Consider the following 12,572-nt stretch of genomic DNA (forward strand, 5'->3'; position numbering starts at 1 on the left):
GCATATTAATTATGATTCTTTAAGGCATATATATATATATATATATATATATATATATATATATATACACATACATACACACACACACATAACAATAACAAAAAAGGGGCAGAAATAAGTCCCAATATTTCTGTAGTCATTATCAATATAAACTGGTTAAACTCACCAATTAAAAGCAGATACTTAGATCTATTTTTTCATTTGTGGAAAAAAATTTACGTCATTTCCAAGAGAAAAACCTAAAGAACAATATAGTAAGAGTGAAAAAGAGAGAGAGAAAACATATACCAGACAAGCACTATCTTAGATAGCAACACTAAGAGCAGGCATAATAATTTTTTAAGGAGAAAAGTAATAAAAGGAGATAGTCACCAAAAGATAAGACAATTATGAACTTGTATGAACCTAATAATGTGTTCTCAAAATTATAAGGCAAAATCAGACCAAATTATAGGCAGAAGTTGACAAACTACAAAAAAGTGGAAAATGTTAAACTGTCTCACAAATCAATGGATTGAACAGAAAAGAACCTCAGGATAAAAACAATCTAAGTAACCAGATTAGCAGACTGGATGGAGAGATATAGAGAGAGAATCTTGCACAGGTAAAGAGTGAATATACATTTACAAAAACTGGGATATTCAAAGTCTGTTTACTAGAAAACAAAAAGTCTTAACAAATTCTAAAAAGAGCACATCTCTCATCTCCAAGAATTAGAGTTAGAAATCTATGACAGAATATTTTTTAAAAAGCCATAACTTTGAAAACAAAATTGGAAAACACACTTCTAAATAGTCCATGAATTAAGGATAAAATTCTAGTGGCAAAAACCCCAAAATATTTATAACTAAGGCATAACAAAAGCATGGCATATTAAAACTTGTGATATGTAGTTAAAGCAGGATTTAAAGGGAGATTTATGCTCTCACATAAATATTAGAAAACAACAACAAAAGATTCTGAAAATAAATAACTCTAATATTCAACTCTAGAAACCAGAAAAAGAACAGCAGAGCAGACACAAAGAAAGTAGAAGGAACAAAACTATTGATACAAAGATAAAAGTAGAAATTAAAGGAATAGACAACTTTTTAAAAAGAATTAACATGATTTTAAAAATTAGAAGGATATTCACTGCAAAGTCTGGCAAGTCTTGGCAAGTCTGGCAAGACTGATCAGAAGACTTTCTGCACTCCAGTCTCTCACCTGCGTCTCACTTACCCCGGGTATCCTTTTTGCAAGCCTCTATTGTGTGGGGGATTTACAATTTAATTTTTTCTCCATTAAAGAAGAACTGTGTTTAGAGCAAAGGGATTTTCTTTTGCACCTCTTCCTGTGGCACTTAGCATAAGGCCGGTCACGTTGGCTGGGTCACGCTGGCTGTATTCAACCATTGTCAGTTGAATGAATCGATGTAAGAAAGATGACAGTATTGTACTACTCTAGAGCTCTACAGCACTTGACCTTTTTACAACGCACTTACTTTCCCTTCTTTTGATGTTTGCATCAACCCTGAGCAACAATGAAGCAGAGGTTACTTTCCAGATTTGTATAGATTGTTTTGAAAATTTTATAGGCAAGAAAACCAAGGTTTGGAGAACGCATCGCTTGCGAGTGTCAGAATGGGAACCAGAACCCAAACACCAAATCTAGAGTCTTTTCCCCCACGTGGTGTTCCTACCGAGCCATAAGAAGCACAGTGGTAGCTATTCACCATTCTGGCCTAGAGGGTCTCAGTTCCAAGGCAGAACAGTTTGTGCTACAAATAAAAGGAATTCCACCCTAAATGATTTGTTTATTATCTTTTAAAGTGGTATTTCAAGAAGCGTTCGCTCAGCCACGAGAAAAATGAGCCATTCAAAGAAGCTCGCTTTTGCTGCTGCGGGGCAGCAGGGAACGCTGCAGGGCGCGGGTGCAGGGTGTTAGGGCAAAAGAAAGGGCTGGGTGGGTGCCAGGTGACCTTCCCGGACGAAACCCCCAGCCCAGAGAGAGCGCCCGGTAACAGAAGGCCCCCGGAACGCCGCCAGTTCGGTCGGGGGCTTCACACTGGCGCCTGCTCTTGTGCCGCCGCAGGCGTCCCCACCCGAGTAACAACCCTGGGAGAGACGCCTTGTGCCTCTGACCCTCCGCTCTTCTTCAGCTCCGGGGCGTGTTTCCTCCGAGCAGCTCCCGAGCCTTTGGCCTGAGTTTCATCCTCCCCCGCCCAGTCATCTCCAAAAAATGCAGTCCAGTCCCGAGAAAGAGCCGCGCCTTGGGGGAGGTAGGGGTGTTGGAGAGGCTGCGGAAGATGACTGGATCCCCAGTGTTCGTAGCTGGGCTGCGGCCAAGGCTGCCGCAGGGCACGGCTTGCGTCCAGCCCCCGTACGCCGGCCTCCTCTGCAGCCCACCGCACCCGGCCCAGTCCCGCTCCTTGCACTATTAAAACGCAAGCTGGACCAGCAGTTTTTTTTTTTTTTTTTTGAACAGCCTCAAACGGGCAAAAATCCAGAAGTCCTTTCGTAAAGAGCTAAGTAATTAAGAATGGTGACGCACAAGACCGCTAGTATTATGCAGTGTTTAGGAAGAACCAAGCTGATCCAGGTGCGCTTGACTGCAAAGACCCTCCAAGATCTAGTGAGTAAAAAAGCGCGTTGCAGAAAAATACAGCAACACCGTTTTGTAGACAGTACATCTACGTAATGTATGAAAGGCAAGCCTAAAAGTGGGCTGGGGGAATGAAGAGTGAATTTGTTTTTTAAAAATATTTATTTAATATATAATATCAATATAAATAAATATATTCATATATTGCATAGGTGTCCTTTTTTCAAAAAAATAAACTTTATTTTTTAGAATAGTTTTAGATTTACAAAAAAGTTCAAATAGAGTTCTCATAAACTCCAGTTTCTGCTATTACTATCTTTTATTAGCATGGTGTTTTACTACAACGAATGAGCCAATATTGATGCGTTATTATTAATTAAACTCCATACTTTATTCAGATGTCCTTAGTTTTTAGCTAATGCCCTTTTTCCAGGATCCCATCCAGGATACCACGTTACTTTAGTTTTCGCATCTCCTCAGGCTTCTCTTGGCTGTGACAGTGTGTGTCTCAGACTTTCCTTGGTTTTGATGCCCTTGACAATTTTGAGGAGTACTGGTCAAGTTTTCCGTAAAATATCCCTGAACTGGGATTTGTCTCATGTTTTTCTCACGATTAAACTGTGATTATGTATACTTGTGAGGAAGACCACAATCGGTACATACTATCACTGTTGATTTAACATTCTTGATGTTGACCTTGATCATCTGGCTAAGGTAGGTGGTCGCGGTTTCTGCACTACACAGCTACTCTCCCACCCCCATCTCCATTTCCATACTGTTATGTCACCTTTTTAACGTAGAGAGGGTCACCTTTTTAATGTACACAGTCACTAAGTAAGGTACACTGGGCTGGAGGGGGCTTGGGTAAATCCACTCCCCACGAGTGCGGCGCAGGGCAGGACCGGTCGCGGGAGGCGGTGGGGAGAACTGGCTCCTCGCCTACCTCCAAGCGCCTGCTGTATCCTCCTCCCGCGACAGAAGGCCCTTTAGCTTCCTTCCCCTGCTCGGGGAGGATGCTCGCAGTCTGCGGGCCCAGGACCGCCCTAACATGGGGGCGGGGCCGAGCGCAGACCACGCCCCTAGGGCCCGCCCCGCCCTGGCGCACGCGGCTCCGCCCCGGGGCGCGTTGGGGAGGCGGGATAGGGGAGTTTTCCGCCCAACGGTTCCTCCTTCAGACCCTCCCTGACTGATGAGCAGCTCGCGGGTCCCGAGTGCCCAGCGAGCCCCGAGAGCGGGAGTGGGACATAACTCGAGGCTGGTCCGAAGTGCCGCGTCTGGGACGCCCGCAGAGAGAGCCGCTGCTGCCCGCGTCCCCGTTCGCCCCTCGCGGTCCCCCACCCCGGTGGCCAGTGGCTAGGTGAGTGAGGGTTCCCCGGCCTGCTGGGGGCAAGGGACGGGGCGTTGGCAGGGTTACGCGGCCCCCGCCGGAAGGCCCCGGACTGTTCCTCGCCCCTTCCCGGTCCGGCCCTGCGGCTTCCTGGTTACACGGCGTGTAACCGTAAGGGGGCAGGTGTCGGGCTGGTCCCGGACGGGCTGAGTCGGCCTGGCTGCCCAGCTCGGTCAACGGCGGGGAGCCCTCCCTGTGGGGTGGGGGGTGCACAGGCGGGGCCCACAGTGGCCAGGGCCACGTGATTGTGCTGCTCCGCCGGAGTCCGGGGCTCAGGGCCTGTGCCGGATTGGGACCGGGGGAACCTGCGACAAGAAGGCGACTGGCTGGTGTGGGGATGGCCGGTGGCCACGGCCCCTCTGACCCCGTTGAGTTCTCGGGAGTGTGTGTACCCTTCTGGGAAGGGCTTATGTTGAGGAGAGCTAGCAGAGGAGGCTGCCTTCAGGAACTTTCCTCCGGAACTGGAAAGACGGAAATTCCTGGGAGCTGCTAGTTGGAGTTGATTTGCAAGGCACTCTGAGAGAATGCGGGATCTATCCCAGGTGCTGTGTTCACCTGTGTGTTTACCTTCGCTGCCTTTCCTCCATTTCAACCTTGAGCTACAGTTTCAGGGAGGGATTCTTGACTTTTACCTCCCGCTGGGCTCCACCCAGTCCCCTGAAGATTTAAAAAGGTAGAAACGCATCTGTTGGCCTAAAGGAGAGTTGTGCAGTTCATCAGCTTGAGACTTTGCGGAGAAGCTAAGCTAGACAGTTCTAGCCCAAGCTGGGAACAGTTTGCCTGGCACATTTCTGTCCCTGCCCCTCTAATCAGTGACCTTTCTTCGGAGATTGGGTGTTTTAGGACAGACCTGGGGGATCTGTGGTAGCCCGCCGCTCTGCCTTCCCTCTCTGCCGTCACTTTGCTCCCTGCTGCTTTGACCTGGGCATGGAGTGGCCCTGTGAGGGGTGAGCCTCTGCCCTGCCCCACGGCAGGGACAAAAGTTTACAGGGCAGTGCCAGGCTGAGTCCAGGAACTGGACAGGTAGGGTGTGCTATCTTGCTCCCCCCCCCCACCCCGGACTGGCTCTCATTATACTCCTCCATTCCTTCCTTGTTTCAGTCAGTTGTTGGGGATTCCAGGAGGATTAACAGGGCCCCTTCCCTCAAGGCACTCTTCATGCTACCGGGTGTTCCCTGCCAGGAGAGGCCAGGTGAGGTGCCAGGGCTATTTGTTGCCCTGGCGTGGGGTTCTCACTACCTTGGGCTCCTGCATCCCTCCCGAATCTCACCTCTTACTGGTCTCTATGCCTTCATTTCCTCATCTTTAAAGTGGGGGGTAGTAATAATACCTACCTCACAGGGTTATGGTGAGGATTAAATGAGTTAATATACTTGACAGCCATACAGCTCAGGCACTGATGTGAACAGGTGGTGACTGGTGCACCATACCCCTGTGTCCCAGGACAGACATAAAGCTTACAGCAGGGCCTGGCGCATGAGTAATCATCTGGAAACGTCAACAGTAAGAATAACAATAGCTATCACTTCCTTCGTGCCCTGAAGGGCCGAGTTGAATTACTCTCCTTCTGACTTGTTCCTCTGTCTTACCTCATGCTGTTCTGCCCTCCTTCTCCCAGTTCTGCGTGTTATTCACCACCCTCCTGGGAGCCATCCAGGTGCCTGGAGCAGGAAGGGACAAGACATGCTGTGAGCCCATGCAGCCCTCCTCCACCCCTTTGGCATCACTTCTCAAAACTCGCCTTGGAGTAATAATTATATGGCCACAAGTCTTCTCTCTGCCCCGTCCTCTGTGTCTGGAGGGTGGGGGGTATTTCTCAGTCGTCTCTTGGTCTCACAGCATCCAGAAGGGACCTTGCCGAATGTCGGTACTCAGTAGATATTAGCTAAGTGAAAGAGGCAGGCCAGGGAAGTAAGGTTTCCCTGTTCTTAAAATGTTTGACTTTGGAAGCTGAATTTGGATAGGCCAAGAAAACCCAACAACTTGGGAGAGTGAGATGGAAGTGAGTCCAGACTGAGAGGTGAGCCTAGGAACTGGCTGAGAGGCCAAGTGGGAGTCGCTTTGGACTCCTTTATGTCTCCAGGGCAAGGATGGTAGTCAGGACTCATCCTGGATTGCTGCACCTAAGATCCATTAGTGATGCCTTGGCCACGTGATTTTGGGAGGATGGGTAGTTTGAGGTGGTAGGAGTGAGAATTGAGCCAGAATAGGTGAGTGTGGGTTTTTCTTGGGAATTCACTTGGGCGGGGAGGGGAAACCCTGTGTGGGCAGGTGAATGTAGAAATGAAATCTGTGCCGAGTGCTGGATGTTCAGAGGACCCAGGGTCTTTGTGGAGCTCCCCTTCCTTCCTGCTCCTTCCTCTTCTCAGCTGCCGTCTTTTCCCTCCCGCTAAACCTGAAGCAAGTCCCTGATACTTGCCCCATGGGGACCACTGGAGGAAGATTCTGTGTATAGGTGTATTTTACAATCACAGCCAAGCAAACAGACTCAGGTTTCTCTGAGTTTTTCTCCTCAGCACCCTGTGAGCCCATTGCCTGCAGAACATCAGGAATCTGAGGGCTACCTAAATAGAAAAGCTCTTAGGGGAAATGAAGACACCAAAGTTTCCTTGTTGGGAATTTGCATTTTTAAAAGGAGTTGTGAAATTCATGGCGCTTTCTAATAACCCTGAAACCGTACCGTATTAAGCCTACTGACCCTGAGCCCGGGTACCCCATGAAATAAAGGTCTGATTTCACCTGGTGGTTTGTGTTTGGGAGAATCCTGACAGTGCAGCATGTACAGTGACTTGAACCACAGCTGGCTTTGCTCCTGATGTGAGAAAGTAACAGGTGAGGCCAATGGAGGGGTGAGGAGACAGAGTTCTCATCCGTGCTTGGTATCCTGGGACAAGCCACATAGCCACACAGAGTCCCAGAGTTCTGGGTGGTAAAATGCCTGCCTCACGTGGTTGTTTGCACAGTCTGGTGAGGTGATGTTTGCAAAAGGGGTTTGAGATCAGTTGGGGGGTGGTAATGGCAGTGTTGATATCTTCGTTGTGTGCCTGTTGTGTGCCTGCGAGGAGTCTTGACGCTGGGGGTGGAGTGGGCAGATAGATGGCAGGTAGCTGACTCCTGGTTCTGTGATCTCTGACTGTCTAGTCTTCCAGGGGCTTGTGCTCCTGAAGGTCCCACTGCCTTAGCAGGAAAAAAAGGGGAGGGATCACTCCTGAAATTGAGAGGGAAGTCAGGAGCCCCCAGCCTCTTACACCTGTAGCTGGGGAGAGACTGGCTTAGAGGACAGCGTGAGGGACAAGGAGAAACTCAGAGGCTGATAACAGGGAGCCAGAGGGAGTATATGGCAGATTAAGCCTGGGGAGTGGCATCCCTGGGGGAAAAGGGTGTGTATGTGGGGGGCTGGTGATAGCAGACATCAGCTTGCTGTGTCCACCTAAAAGGTCACGGCTATTTTAGGAAGCGGGTGACAAGGGATATTTCTATTGAACTCAGTGTTAGTGAGTATCCACTGTTTGCCTAGCCCTGTGCTGGGAGCACAAAAGCAGAGGCCACCCCTACCCGCCCTAGGTTGTCCCCTGCCTGTTCTGTAGTACAGATGTAAAATAATTTATTCAACCTTTCCCCCATTGCTGGGTATGGAGACTGTTGACTGTTTTTATAGTTTGAAATGGTGTTGGAGTAAACAATCTATAAAATCCTGTTTGGAATGTCACTGAATGTTTTATTTATAAGGAAGAGTTCACATTTTTATGATATTAAGTTTTCCAAATCAGGGACAGATTACAGGCCTTGTGAGGTAGAATGTCTTCATTAGATTTTAAGAATAGGATTCTAATTGGATATGCTGGAGATATATATATATCTCATAAAATATATGTCATATAATTTGGAAATTATTTGTAGATAACTTTTTTTATTCCTACCTTTTTTTTCTGTTTGTTGGTCATTCATTTCAACCTTTATTGTTACTCATTTCTTTTTACTTCTGGCTTATTTTGTTGCTCTACTTCTATTTTATTTATTTATTTATTTTTATTATTTTTTTGTGTGGTATGCGGGCCTCTCACTGTTGTGGCCTCTTCCGCTGCGGAGCACAGGCTCTGGACGCGCAGGCTCAGCGGCCATGGCTCACGGGCCCAGCCACTCCGCGGCATGTGGGATCCTCCCGGACTGAGGCACGAACCTGCGTGCCCCACATCGGCAGGCAGACCCCCAACCACTGTGCCACCAGGGAAGCCCTGTTGCTCTACTTTTAACATCTAAATTGGTTCATTTATTTTTAGTGTTTTATTTTAATTAAAAAAGTATATAAAGCTCAGCGTTTTCCTCTGAGTACAACTCTAGCCAATGGGCCTTTGTATGAAATGCTCACCTTTCCATTGCTTTCTAGTACTCTGTAGATCAGTTTTGATCCAAGAATTTTTTAGAAGGCAACGTCCTGAATTTTTGAGTAACTTTTGTGGGGGGTATGGTCATATTTTAATGTTGACTGCTAGTTTTATTGAGTGAATGTGCTCAGCAAAATCTCTTGTTGGACTGTATTAAGATTTTCTTTGTGGCCAGCTACACAATCAATGTGAAAAGGTTTCATGGACGTGTACTCTCTGTGGGATACAGACTTCAGATACATCTGTGATCTTGAGGTTGCCCTCTGCATCCCTGCTTATTGAATCTTTTTTTTGAGTCAAGCTCAACTTATATTTGTCTTGGATTTATGAATTTGGCATGCATGTTTGGTGTATACAGGTTTATCAACCTTACCTTTGTGGATTGTACCTTTTGTCTTTTGCTTATTCAATGCTTTTGGCCTTTGGCCTTAAAATCTGTATTAACTCTTTTAGGAGCATATATCACCAAGAATCTGGGAGAATCCCTTCTTCTTTACAGTCCTAAAATTAGTAACTAAGTGCATTTTATAGGACAGTAAGTGAAAGCCTTAGAAATTTGGAGGCAGGCGTCAGTCAGGGAGGGGGTAAGCTGCATCCTTTAGTTTCCACTCAGACTCACGCAGAGTAGGTAGTAATCAGACTGCCCCCGCTTGCTTCTGAGTCAGGATTACTGTGAGCTCCCCCTCCTTGCCTGTCCCAGTGGCCCCCATGATAGCCAGGTTTTAGGAGGGATGGATAAAAGGAGATCTGTCTGCAACACCCAGGGATGGGCCTGAGTACCACTCCTCTGCCTTTGTGTTTTGTTCCCCCCCATCCCTTAGGTCCAAGGAGGTGGACGGCTGTGACTCGCAATTACATTTCCTTCCTCATCTGAAGCGGCAAGGCGTACTTTCTCTGTTCCCCAAGGGATATGACAAAACAGTACACAAAAATGTCCCAGGGCCAAATGTCAGGTATAAAGACTTGGGCCACAAGTTTTACACTCGTTTCTATGCTTGTGTTTTAAGTCACATAAACTATTTCAAGGGACTAGAATGGCCTAAGCCCTGTTGTACCATGGATTCCTAGGGGGTAGTTTTCCAAGTCTTGTGTTTCCACATGGCTGAGAAATGGTTGGAAAAAAACCTCAGTTTGCAGAGGCAGGATTATTGGAAAGTCCTCAACATGTTTTTAATATTAATATTTCCACTTCTGGTTTGTCTTTGTGTTTACCTAGTATGTCTTTGCCTTAATTTTAAACTTTTCTTTCTCGTTTAAAAAAAAAAGTGTTTCTCTTGTAATCAGCACGTGACTGGGGTTCAGGGACATGGCGGAAGGCAGTGATAATAGCAACAAACCGGATTTGGTCATTTCTGTCTTCGGTAGAGAATTCAGACTGTTTGCATACCAGATAGTCTTGATTTTATTTCTTGTGTCTTGTTTTCTGTTTATTATTTACTATACTTGGATGTTGTTTCTTTCCTGATTTCTGCTGTCTGGGTTAAGTTTCTCATCATTCCTCTTCCTTCCTCTTCCCCACCCACTTGCATTAGGATTCAGGTTTGGCCATGATTTAAGAGAGGAGTTTCTCTATCTCCAGAAATTGGAGTCCAGAGTTAATAAGTGTCTGTTTCATGAGGTTGTCCAGGCACGAGGCTCCTTATGAAAATTTGCTCCCAGCATTCTTCAGGGCTTTGGTTTACAACCTTGAGCATGTTTAAGAATAACTGGCAAGGTTTGTTAAAACACGGATTCCTGGGCCCCACCCCTAAAGGTTCTGATTTAGGGGGTCTGTGGTGAGGCCCGAGAAATTTCCTTTATGACAGGCACCCAGGTTGTGCTGATTCGACCAGTCTGGGGACCACACTTGGGCAGTGTTGCTCTGGGTGCTTCCCTTACCTGCAAGGCCCAGGACAGCTGACTCCCTGACAGGGCCCTGCCTTGCTGCCAGGGAGGCTTGGAAACATAGTCCTTATTTGGGGCTGCCATGTGCCAGGCTGCAGGTAGTGTTCTGTCATGGAAGCAAGAGGGGGCAGATGGTTGAGGTGGGTGACGACTGAAGTTTCTGGAACACCACCCACTGGTGTCCTCAGTCTGAAACTACTCCTGTGCTTGTCGGTTTTGCCACTGGCTAAGCCAGCCTTCCTCGGGTTAGGAAGTAGGAATGGTATCTTGTGACAGGGGCAAGCCAGCAGGCGGTGCAGGGGGCAGCAGCCCCGATCCTGAGGGCAAGTTGCTGCTGCTACTTTGCTCATGCTCTGAGGGTCTCGCTGCTTCCAGGCCATTCCCAATAGTCAGGTCTGGCAGCCATTCGTTCTGCCACTTGGAGTCACCTCCTGATCTTAGAGGGCCCTCGGGATGCGGGGGCGGGTGTCCCTCCAAGACCCAGCTTTGGGATGGAGAGAGTCTAACTGTGCTTCCTTCTCCCGACTTACCTTCATCAACTCCAGGTGTGACACATCATTGTCTATTTCCGGGAGAGCTTGGGGACAGAGGCCACTTGAACCCTGAACTGAGTTGGGCTGTTGGTCAGCGCGGCTCCTGATACCCTGGAGAGATCAAAACAAGAGGCTGCCAACCCCTGCTCTCTGCTTTTGTTAACTCATGGGGGTGAACCTGGAGAGAAGCAATGTCACAGAGGCCTCCCCTGGGCAGAGGATGCTTTCTCTGTGGCTTGATGATATGGGGCTTTATTAGGAGGCAGCAGAGTCATTTTCTCATTCTGTCTTTCCCAGGGTAGCCTTTACATTTCCAAGTCCATTCTCCAGCCCAGGAAGGTGGAATGGCGCCCAGAAGCGTGAGTGGCGGAGAGCCAGCCTGGGCCGCGATGCATCGGCAGGGAGGTCGAGAAACATGACTTGAGTCTTTGTCCTGTCCCAGCCGATCCTGAGAGCCGAGGCAGGCCTTGCTCTCTAGGCCTCGGCTCCCACCTCAGTAAAACAAGCTGGTTGAGTCAAAGAAACTCCTGAAGGCCCCCCTTCCAGCCCTGATATTGTAGGATTCGTGTGTAATCCAAATGCCAGCGCACTGGGAATTGGCTTTATTATTTTTATTTTTTTAAAATAATTTTTATGGGGCTTCCCTGGTGGCGCAGTGGTTGAGAGTCCGCCAGCTGATGCAGGGGACACGGGTTCGTGCCCCGGTCCGGGAAGATCCCACATGCCGCGGAGCGGCTGGGCCCGTGAGCCATGGCCGCTGAGCCTGCGCGTCCGGAGCCTGTGCTCTGCAACGGGAGAGGCCACAACAGTGAGAGGCCCACGTACTGCAAAAATAAATAAATAAATAAATAAATAAAAATAAAAGTATAAAATAATTTTTATGTATTTTTTAAATTTATTTATTATTTTGGGCTGCATTGGATCTTCGTTTTTGCACGCGGGCTTTATCTAGTTGCGGCGAGTGGGGGCTACTCCTCGTTGCAGTGCGCGGGCTTCCCACTGCAGTGGCTTCTCTTGTTGCAGAGCACGGGCTCTAGGTGCGCACAGGCTTCAGTAGTTGTGGCACGTGGGCTCAGTAGTTGTGACTTGTGGGACCTAGAGCTCAGGCTCAGTAGTTGTGGCACATGGGCTTTGTTGCTCCGCGGCATGTGGGATCTTCCCGGACCAGGGCTCAAACCCATGTCCCCTGCATTGGCAGGCGGATTCTTAACCACTGCACCACCAGGGAAGGCCTGGCTTTATTTCTAAGAGCTGTCTTTCTGAGCCTGCTTGCTCAAGTTCAACCCCTTGGTCAGGCCTGGACACTGGTCCGTGGCCACTCTCCAGCCTGCTTTGCCCAGAGCTTCTCCAGGCTGGGCCTCCCCAGGTGCCAGCCCTCGGAGGGCAGAGTCTGAGGCACTGTCTGGCTAATGATTGACATGGGCTCCAGCTATTCCTAATTCATGGGTGTGAGTGAGGAGTTGAATGTTTAACAGCACTTTCTATGGGCTTTTTGTTCAGTGCCTGGGAAAGGACGGTCAGGGCTGGTGGAATGCGGCCCTGGGGCTCCCTGGCTTGCTCCTGGGGCCTGATGGCATCTGTGACCCATACCTCAGAGGTGAGGCAGTGCCCCAGCAGAGTCGGGGATGTTCATACGCCCTCTCACATAACTTGAGGTTCTACCTTGTCGTGGGAGGGAGAGAGGGAATGTCTTAGATCAGTCCTTTCTGCCCCCAGAATTCCTGGAGCCTCTGTACCAGAAGCTCTGACTGAAGAGGTCATTGGGACAGGTGCCACCAAGGTGCCCTGTTGGTGTGTGTC

The 12,572-nt window shown here is 48.4% G+C and overlaps 1 protein-coding gene across 1 annotated transcript in view; it reads left to right on the plus strand.

The window, feature by feature from the left end:
* The first annotated feature begins 3,727 nt into the window (after positions 1 to 3,727).
* ANXA11 (annexin A11) overlaps positions 3,728 to 12,572 on the plus strand; it is a 42,322-nt gene continuing 33,477 nt past the window's right edge. Inside the window, exon 1 of the mRNA XM_024740227.1 lies at positions 3,728 to 3,940. The gene's annotated coding sequence lies outside the window, so the exon portion shown is untranslated. The remainder of the gene's footprint in view (positions 3,941 to 12,572) is intronic.

Source organism: Neophocaena asiaeorientalis, unplaced genomic scaffold, assembly GCF_003031525.2.
Source record: "Neophocaena asiaeorientalis asiaeorientalis breed wild unplaced genomic scaffold, Neophocaena_asiaeorientalis_V1.1 scaffold517, whole genome shotgun sequence".
NCBI lineage: Eukaryota > Metazoa > Chordata > Mammalia > Artiodactyla > Phocoenidae > Neophocaena > Neophocaena asiaeorientalis.